The sequence below is a fragment of the Myotis brandtii genome, unplaced genomic scaffold, assembly GCF_000412655.1.
Source record: "Myotis brandtii unplaced genomic scaffold, ASM41265v1 scaffold196, whole genome shotgun sequence".
Classification (NCBI taxonomy): Eukaryota; Metazoa; Chordata; class Mammalia; order Chiroptera; family Vespertilionidae; genus Myotis; species Myotis brandtii.
The window spans coordinates 5,012,515-5,022,665 of NW_005357311.1; the positions used below are offsets into that span (position 1 = coordinate 5,012,515).

Consider the following 10,151-nt stretch of genomic DNA (forward strand, 5'->3'; position numbering starts at 1 on the left):
CATCTTAGGGTTTTAAATGTTCACGTTTCCCGATGTCTGCCTGCAGTTTTATAAAGGTGTTGTTTGCAAATGCTGTGAAAAATCCTGCAACCTACCAACAGGTTGAGCTCTTTCCCCCTCCCGAGGTCTAGCTCGACCCCTCCCCCGACCCAACTTTCCTGCGCAGCTGTCTTCCTCCTCCTCCGCCCCCCCCCTCCTGATTTCTTTTTTGCTTTTCAAATTTATTACTTCAACATGGCCTGTGATCTGGAAAAGGGAAGGATTAAATATCCAGAAAAGAGCTGGTGCCTAATAGACTTCTGACTAAACCCAGAAGGAAATTATTCAGTGTTTTATGGGATATTTTGTGGTCACTTTTTTTTAAATTTTTGAATTGAAATTGGAAAAAATTTTAAAGACCCCACTTGGCCCGGTTTTAATTTCTGTTGGTGTAAATGGCCTGTGATCTGGAAAAGGGAAGGATTAAATATCCAGAAAAGAGCTGGTGCCTAATAGACTTCTGACTAAACCCAGAAGGAAATTATTCAGTGTTTTATGGGATATTTTGTGGTCACTTTTTTTTAAATTTTTGAATTGAAATTGGAAAAAATTTTAAAGACCCCACTTGGCCCGGTTTTAATTTCTGTTGGTGTAATTAAATAGTGAATTCTGATTTAAGAATAAAAGCCAATAATTTTAGCGGAAGGTTGCATCTGTTAGAACTGCTGATATTGAATAGATGTATTTTTAAATACACGGTTTTTTAAAGAAAATTGTTCATTATGGGAAAATGAAAGTGAACCATTGTAATGATCTGTGTATTTTGTTACTGCTATATAAGCCATACCTGAGAAAATTAATCTTGCCATTTAAAAGTAAACTCTAGGGGATTTGGGGAGGGAGATGGCTCTATTTATAATCCTCAGCTGCATATACATCGTCTAATATTATGCATGATTTGTTTTTTAATGCTAACACGGCTGGTAATTAGCTGTATGATTATACTTGTATATTTCATTAGGACTTGGGCTGATGTCATTGTGAATTATTCAGCCATATTAAAACAATTTTCAATTGAGATAATGACACGCCTCAAAATTATGCAAATGCAGGCTGCATTGTGCAAAATAATTATGACAAATGTAAAGCAGGTAGAAAGTTTCCCAATGCAGATCGGTTTTCCACCCGGGTGATGTCATTTTCCCCCTGGCCTAAGTTAGTCATTCATTAGCAGAATAGCAGCAGCAGCCGCCTCTCGAGGAGAGCCTACAGAAACCAGCACTTACTGCTGGCACCTAGAGGGGGCAACAGGGCCCTCTCATTAAGAAATTTGCTTTGTTTTCACTTACTCCATTAACTTGTTTATATACAGTGAAATGATTTTTATTATGGATTTTGAATAGTTTTGAATGATGCATTTGCCATTTGCAATGTATAACTGAAAGAGAAAGGTTTCTTGGTGATGTGCATTGTTACTTGGAGAGAATGTTCAGCACATTTAATCAGCCAGTACAGTTTATTTTAAGTAACCAAATGGAGGTTAATAATTTCCTGATTGAGCTGACATCAGCATCCATTTCGAAAGGACAGCCAGGACTCAGTATGCTTTTTTGGCTTATGAGAACCAGTCTGTCTTTTTATGATTTCTTGAAGTGTAAATACGTCAGTTCTAAAAGCAGGAAAATTGTCATTGTGCAGAGATGACAAATAGCATCCCTGTGTGCTTTGCTATGATCGGCAAAGGGCTTTTCTGACGGCTATTTTCTTACTGACCTTTGTAATAGTTGTATGAGGCTGGAGAGGCAGGATTGTGTTTGCCCATTTTACAGATGTAGACAAAAGCTTGCGGAGTTCATATGGTTTGTCACAGGTTGCCGGGCTAGAAACTAGGCCTTTTAAAGCTTTAGGGCTGGTTTATTTTTCCACTGAAACCAGAGCTTGAGTACATCAGATTATGTTCTAGAAGTGCGTACTAATGTGAACAATTTCTTAAACATTTTGAACTATGACTGGTTAATCAGCTTTGCCAAAGGTCACCAGATGTTTAGGTGGCAGAACCATTTTTATTCTATAAAGTTCAGCTAATTCTAGCCAGTGGTCTATAACAAGAACAGTTACATTTTAATAACACTATTAATAACCATTAATACTTTATTATTTGTTTTAATAATTATGATGAGTTGCATGCTTATATACATTGCTGCCTTCATTTACTTCCAAAAAGAGTCACATCTTGATTCTGCAACTTACTATTTATATGATTATTGAATAATCATAAACACTCTGAACCTCAGTTTTTTCAGCAACAAAATGGGAGCAATAATCAGGTTGACTGTGGATTGTTGTGAGTATGAAGAGGCATCATATTGGCGAAAGTACTATATACACTGTAAATTCCTTAAATAAATAGAAAAGAGTTATGATTATGGTGACCTTTATTCTAGATATTCTTAATTTGTAAACAATAAACATAATAATATTTATGTCTATGTGGAGTTTCCTGGGCCTAATCATGTTTTAAATGATCATGAAAGTGAATAGCAAGGCCATATGCAAGAGTGAAGTGTCTTCAGTAATTACCCACAATTGCCACATTCAGCCAGTAGCTCTTTAGAGGAGGAAAATGGCAAAGTAGGCGGGTAATTGGTTCTGTTACTGGGTATAACTTCTGATTACATTCATTTTCAAATTGCCAAGTGCTTGATCTGTTGGCAATATACCCTCTTAAAATAGGTGGATGTGCAAGCATGGATTTCAGCCTGACAGTCCATGGCTGAATTCTGCAAGGTTTGCTGGTAATCTGCAACAGTGAGTGTACATGAGGAAACTAATGATGTCCGGGATTCAAGATCAAGCACATCTGGGCATTATAGATTCTGGCACACAGGCAGGATTTCTAAAAGTGGTTTGATTCTCAGCCTCACCATGGGTTAAAAACAGTTTAAAATGCATACTCTGGAGCCAGCTATTGAAATTAACTCAAAGCCCTGGCCGAGTAATTCAGTTGGTTAGAGCATCATCCCCATATGCCAAGGTTGTGGGTTCGATCCCCCATCAGGGTACATACAAGGATCAACCAATGGATCCATAAATAAGTAGGACAAATTGATGTCTGTCTGTCTGTCTGTCTCTCTCTCTCTCTCTCCCCCCCCCCTTCCTCTCTCTCTTCAACTAAATTTAAAAATAAAAAAAAATAAATTTACTCAATTAGAATCTCTGGAATTGGGGTCCAGGATTCTGCTTTTTAAACAGTTTCACTCTAGCTGTGTGAAGTTGGGCAAATTGTAAACTTCCTGTGTCTCAGTTTTCTCTTCTATAAAATGGGAATATAGTACCTACTTCTTAGGATTATTTGAAAGATTTAAACAAGTTAATACATGTAAAGTGCTTACAATGGAGGTTGGCACATAGTAGATTTTTCAATAATGTCATTATTATTTTCATTAACATTAGTGCTATTGTTGTCATTGAAGTTTGAAATCACTACCACAGACCCTCCTAAAGAAAACTTTTCTCTGAAAGGATGGCATCAAGGTTAGTTTGCTAGAATATGTAGCTAATTCAGATCCCCCCAAATCAGGTTGGCTTTCACCTATATGGTGGGTTTAGTTGTGTTACCAAAATAAAAGGCTCCATAAGGATTTACATTTTAGTATTGATGAATACTGACAACTGGATAGGCAGGATTTTAAAAAATATTGACTGATTGTATCACAACTGGGGTTAGGCAGACACATTCTGAAATCTAGGAGGTGCTGGATTGGCCTTGCTCTAAGTGTGAATGGTCATTCAGTCTCTGGTCTGTATCCATGTAGCTGAGTTTTTAGAAATTTCTGAGCCTCTTCAGTGACCTCATTAGCCTTGGACATTTTCTTTAATTTGAGCCTCAGTTTCTTCTTCTCGAAAATGAATTCAATGATCTCTACTTTGCTGAAAGAATCCTATATAATAAAAGGGCAATATGTAAATTGACCCTAAGGCAGAACGACTGGTGGCTATGACACACACTGACCACCAGGGGGCAGACGCTCAATGCAGGAGCTGCCCCCTGGTGGTCAGTGCGCTCCCACAGAGGGAGCTCCACTCAGCCACAAGCTGGGCTGATGGCTGCAAGCGCACCGGCGGTGACGGGAGCCTCTCCAGCCTCCTCCCCAGCCTTCACAGTGCTAAGGATGTCCGACTATGGCTTAGGCCCTAAGCCGCAGTTGGACACCCCCCAAGGGCTCCCAGGCTGCCAGAGGGATGCTGCCAGCTTAGGCCTTATCCCCCAGGGAGCGGGCCTAAGTCAGCAGGTGGACATCCCCAAGGGGTCCCAGGCTGCGAGAGGGCACAGGCCAGGCTAAGGCACCACCCCCCACACCCAGTGCACGAATTTTTATGCACCGGGCCTCTAGTTAGAAATAATAATGAAAAGAGCCTGGCAACATAGTACTTCTACAGGATAGCTCAGCAAATTATAGATGGAGCTATAATAGTTATTATTTATTTTCAGTAGTGATTTTAAGAGAAGGAATATATTTACTCTCTGACAGGCAGAGTCTTTAGTACTAGGGTGAGAACTAATGAGTTATATGGAGAGAATTTATTGGATAGTGACACGCATTAGTAGACTAATAATGCCTGAGGGTCAAATCTGGTCCACTCTCTGTTTTTGTAAATAAAGTTTTATTGGAACATAGTCAGACTCATTTGTTTATGTATTGTTTATAGCTGCTCTCAGACTACAGAGGCAGAGTTGAGTAGTTGTGACAGTGACCATATGGCCCACACAGTGGAAAATATTTACTATTTGGTCCCTTACAGAAAAAGTTTGCTGACCTACGGGGTTCATCCAAAATAAGGAATGTGACTGTGTACCTATTTCTCTTTCCTACTTGAGTTTGAAGCAAGATCCAGTAATTTAAGAAATAATTTAACATTACTATGTCAAAAACATTTACAAATACAAAACTGTATTTCAACATTGGGTCTAGAATGTTAACATATGAGAGTCAGTAGGAGTAAGAAGTTATATTTTGTATGATGAAGATCCTACCTCTAGCCAATGTTGGTATCATCTATCTTGAGTTAATAAACTACTTGTTGAATGCTCAGTGCTCTCCAAGTACAGAGACAGATGCAAAACAAAATATGTTCATCAATCTTGATAGAGAGATGAGTTTTTTAAAATGTAAAACCAATATAAGATGCTGTATCACACGTCGGTGAATTATGCTGATAATACAACCAGTATGCATCCAAAGGAAGACTCACTATCTGCATGTTTTCGGAAAAATAATGTATTTAGCTCCTCAGGTGTGGTTGAAGACCTAGTATGTGCTGGACTACAGAATATAGAGATAAAGGAGAATGTCTCCAGCCCTCAAAGAGTTCATAGCCTAGCCCCATGGATGATAGTGGTCACAGAAAAGCTGTCAGACTCTTTGTGTTCCCTAGTTAAAGTGGGAGATTAACTAAAGTCACTATTTGTAGCCTTTCAAGGTCTTTCCGGAAACTAGGAAGCGATATCTTCATCTGTGAAGTCTCATTCATTCCATGCATATTTATAGAGCACCTAGTTTGTGCCAGAGCCTGTTCTAGGCCCTTGGGATACAGCAGTGATCAAGACAGACAGAAACCCATGCCCTCAGGGAGCTTACAGTTCCACTGTGGCTTTTAACCTCCCATGGACTGTGCATTGCATAAATGCTTGTCTGTGTTCTTCCCCTTTGCCTTCCCTATAGTGCCGTTCTCAGAAGCAGAGGGTTGTACCTTTTTAACTTCTTGGTCCCTCCACAGTATTCAGTGCTACTCACTGAGTATTTATTGAATGACTAACAAAATAATTAAAATGCCTTCTTTCCCACAGCCTGCTTTCTTTAAGTTTGGTCCAATTTCTTTCTGGCAGGGGGTCTATGATCAGTCATTCATATGTGGGCCAGCTCCAGCACCCCATCTCACACTTTCCTTTTTTCTTTCTCTTCTAAAATCCATAGTCATTTTGCATCATGGGATGTGAAAAAAAAGTGAGAAGGTGGTTGTTGTTTTTCAGGAGCCTACCAGAGAAATTAGTAAATATTTGGGACTGAATGATCAGGCTAGAGCCAGCATATCTCTCTCTCTCTCTCTCTCTCTTTCTCTCTCTCTCTCTCTCTGAGTGCTTTTCCAATCTCCAGCCATCAGCCCCTAAAATGTTAGGGCTTTGGGCTGGCAATCTATAAAAAGACTAGGCTTTCGGGAAGAAGAGCCACTCCTCACCTGAGTGTTGGTTGGCAGTTCCTATGAGCCAGCATGTTCTTCAGACTGATTGCCTTAAACTGTTTGATAGTGAGTCAAAATTGTAAGCAATAATCTCTCTTGACATTTAGAATGTCAGGCACATACTAAGGAAATGTTATTTTTATGAAGTACATGAGTCCATACATGTAAATACTTCGTTATTAATTATTAATAAAGCATACCATTGTTCATAGTGGCATCTAGTGATACATGACTCAAGCTCATTTATCAAAGTCTAGTTTCAACCAATATCCAGAATATAATTGCTCGAATCAAATGCATTTGCTTGTCATTTTTTTTTATAGCCAGGGTAGTTGGATATTTGCCATCTTCTACTCAGAATATTATTGTAGCTAGTGATTACCCGTTGGCTTGGCTTTTAAGGGAATTTAAAACAAATTTATCGATTGTTGGTTTAAGGATTCAATCGCCTCTCATAAATGTGGTCATGGATCCAGCATTTCTTGAAAACTCTGTTTCCATATATAACTCCCTCGCACAAGGATTGCTTTTTGCAGCCACACTGTGTTCTTCTCCATCTTGCTAGAGATTAGAACCAGGGTCTTAGCCTTCAGAGAGCATGGCTCACATCCTGGACTGTGAATGTCTGTATTGACAACACATTTCAAATGTGCAGATGATGATTATTATTGAAATGGTTCTTTAGAATCATGCTAATGGCATCAATCTCCCAGCACATACTTGCGTAAATTAATTCTGCTTTTAAAATCAGATGCACTGTTAGCAGCGTTAAAGATGGAGATTTGACATTTACCACCCAGGCGAGGATGGGTGGTTTAATTACATGAATTTCCTGTAGAATCTTTTTGGCTGCATAAATAGTCCTACAGTGCTGTGTGTCTTGCCCAAGTGACCATCAAGCTCACAGTCCCATCTCCACCCATGTGCCATAGTGAGAAAAACAGGGGGTAGAGGCAACGTGTTGCTCGTCAATCTAGTGGCCCCATAAACGTCTTTCCCCCTACCTTTTTCCGCTCTCATGACTCCAAGTACAGCCCAGCTGGGAAACACACCCCCTCCTCCCCACAGTTGAGTTCCAGCCCGATCAGTGGCACTAAACATTAAACTCTTGTCTTTGAGAATAATAGGCTTTGCTTTCTACACCCTCAAGCATGTTGAACTACTGTGCAGGCTGGAAAATAAAAATGTTCTAATTGTGTCTTTTAAATAAGCATAGGAGTGAATTAATTAGACCATATTTTGTCTTTAGTTGCTTAGTTACACAATAGTATTCCTGAGCACGAGTAAGATAAATTGGCTCTTTTTGTGCTGCCTGTCCCTTAATCATAATTATTGTATTGCTTAGGAGAGTAAAGCATACATAGATTTTGAATTTTTTATTAATAGTCAAAAATATGCATATGATATATAAAGTATATGCTGTTCAACCTGTTTTATATGCTTTTATGTGGGAAGAAGTTTTATTGTGGTGGTAACATTTGCATTAGTTGCTCAAAGATGTAGTTCTGGGAAATACATAATTGAAATGTTTTTGAATTGCTTTTTCTGGCCTTTTCAATCTTATTCAAAATAATAGTGCCTCCAGTCCTGGAGCAGTCATTCTCATTTGATTTAACATCTTTCTTTGCACTGCATGCGCAGCGCCCAGTTTTAACCCTGCAAAGTCTAGACGAGGTTCTGTGTGAGTCATAGGCCTCATACATTACACCTTGTGTTTTGGGGCTCACACTCTCCAGGGTGAGGGGCATTGGGGGGGGCCTCAGAGTGCCTACATCCCACAGTCATTACTCCAGTGCCCTTTGCTCTTGGCACACTTCCACATTCCTTGCAGAAGGCTCCAGGGTTAGAGATCATAAGAGTTTGTTTTAGCTTGTCTTCTGGGGTCTTTCAAAATAGGATGTTGCTACTGGAACTTGGGTTTCCAGCCCCCTACCCGCACCCGTCCACTCCACCAAGGAGGCCAGGAAGACTTGGACAGCTTGATATAGTTATTGAACAATGGGAGAGTCTGGCTTAAGACCCAGGGTGCATGCTGGGTAAATGTATGTGAAAATTGACCCCATTGTTCTGTTGTATTTGAAAAGCAAGTAAATTATTTACAGATATTTGCTAATTAAAGCACATGTTGTTTTACCAGCACAAAAGAACACTGTATAACTGGAGACAAAGAAGAACTAAGTGCGAATAATTTAAACTTGCTAATTCTGTATATTTTTTTAAGGGAGGAATATGTTTTTAAATAAGTATATGTAGATATATGTTACAGTGGGTATATGTGTATACATATAGTGTGCGTGTGTGTGGGGGGGGTGTTGGTTGGATTTTTTGTTGTTTTAGCCCCTATAAGGGAAGCCTTGTATGCAACAGAGATAACAGTCCAAATTACCATCCAGTTATTTGTCACTAGACCTGTCCCAACCCCCCAATGGAGCACTGGAGATAGAAATCATTTTGACATAATACTCTCTTCCCTTTGGTCTGAGCTTTGCTTGCCATCATCTAGTGTGAGCTCAGCTCAGAGTACCATTGAAAAAAAGGAAACGAGTCAGATCTTGTACCAGAGAATAAACATCTCGTCACTCTTTATCTTGTCCTCAGGCTTTCCTCAATGCCAGGCCCAGTTTAGTTGTTTTTCTTCTCTGACTACCCAACTTGGGCTGGCTTTGTTCCGGTTGGAAATTTGCATTGGAGAATGAAGACCACTGCCATGCACCAAGGCAGGGAAGGTTACTGATAGCATTCTCTGAGATATCCTGGCTTGAAAGTCGGCGTATTCATGGGTGCAGTTGGTGCCTCTGGCTCTGCCATCTGCACAGGTACATTTGTTTTTAGGCACGAATGGCCAAAGATTGTTAATAAAGATGATCAAGAAGACTTGCCACGGTGGTCTGAGAAAGATGCTCTTGTCTAATTTGCCTTGGGCATCTTAATAGACTCTCATGATTTACAAGATCAGAGAGATGGAAGAGAATGGGTCTCGCCCCCTTTATTTAATAGATGCAGAGACTAATGTTGGACATGTGCTCAGAGCTAGTGAGTGACGATTAGAACTAGAACCCAGCACCTTCAGGCTTCTTTTAGTTCTTTATTTATTTATTCAGCATCTGGTTCTTGAAAGCCTCTATCCTGCTCTCTAGGAACTTGCAGTCACATTGGCAGTTGACTGATACACAAATAAATCAGTAATAATTCTGTGCGCTTGTATAATGAAATGTTTGAAGGGGCTCTTTGAATCCCATGACTCCTGCAGCAGGCACACGGTGCCTCTTGCACATTTTTCAAGAGAGGGTTCTCAGGCCCAGTCCCTCCTGAGCACCTTCTGTATGCAGGCCAGCACTGGCCCTGGAGAGACAGAGGTGGGAAACCTGGTAGATCCTGCCTTCATGGAGCTGCCTTTGGGTAGGGAGCACACACATGATTAATCAAACTATCACAAATAAATGGTTGATTTTTGTGATGCGGTCACTGTGATGAAGAGAAAATACAGAGACCTATGATGGGGTATCTGATCTCATTGGGAAGGTCTGTGGAGGCATTCTAGAAGAAATAATGTTTGAACTTAGGTCTAAAGACATTCTGGTGAAGATTGGGAAGAGGTCCTTTGGCAAGATGTGGAAGTGGGAGCAGTCTCCCTTCAGCATGATTTCTGGGCTGAGCCTAATCTTGGTGAATTCAGTAAACAGATCACAGATGCCTTCTGGTGCCCACTGGCTGTACCTGGATGTCATTGAGACACCTAGATAGCATCTTCAGAGCTGATTCACATTGTCTGGCTAAGGAGATGGTAGAAAATAGAGGTCAGCAAGGCCTTTAGGCCAAATCTGGCCTGCTGCCTGTTTTGTAAATAAAGTTTTATTAGCACACAGCCAGGCCCAGTTGTTCACAATTTGTCTCTGACCACCTTCACATTATAGTAGCAGCAGACACACAGA

General features: G+C 40.2%; 1 protein-coding gene across 3 annotated transcripts in view; it reads left to right on the forward strand.

Moving 5' to 3' along the window:
• Positions 1–10,151, forward strand: part of ARID5B (AT rich interactive domain 5B (MRF1-like)) — a 183,612-nt gene that overhangs the window by 2,503 nt on the left and 170,958 nt on the right. The window lies entirely within an intron of this gene.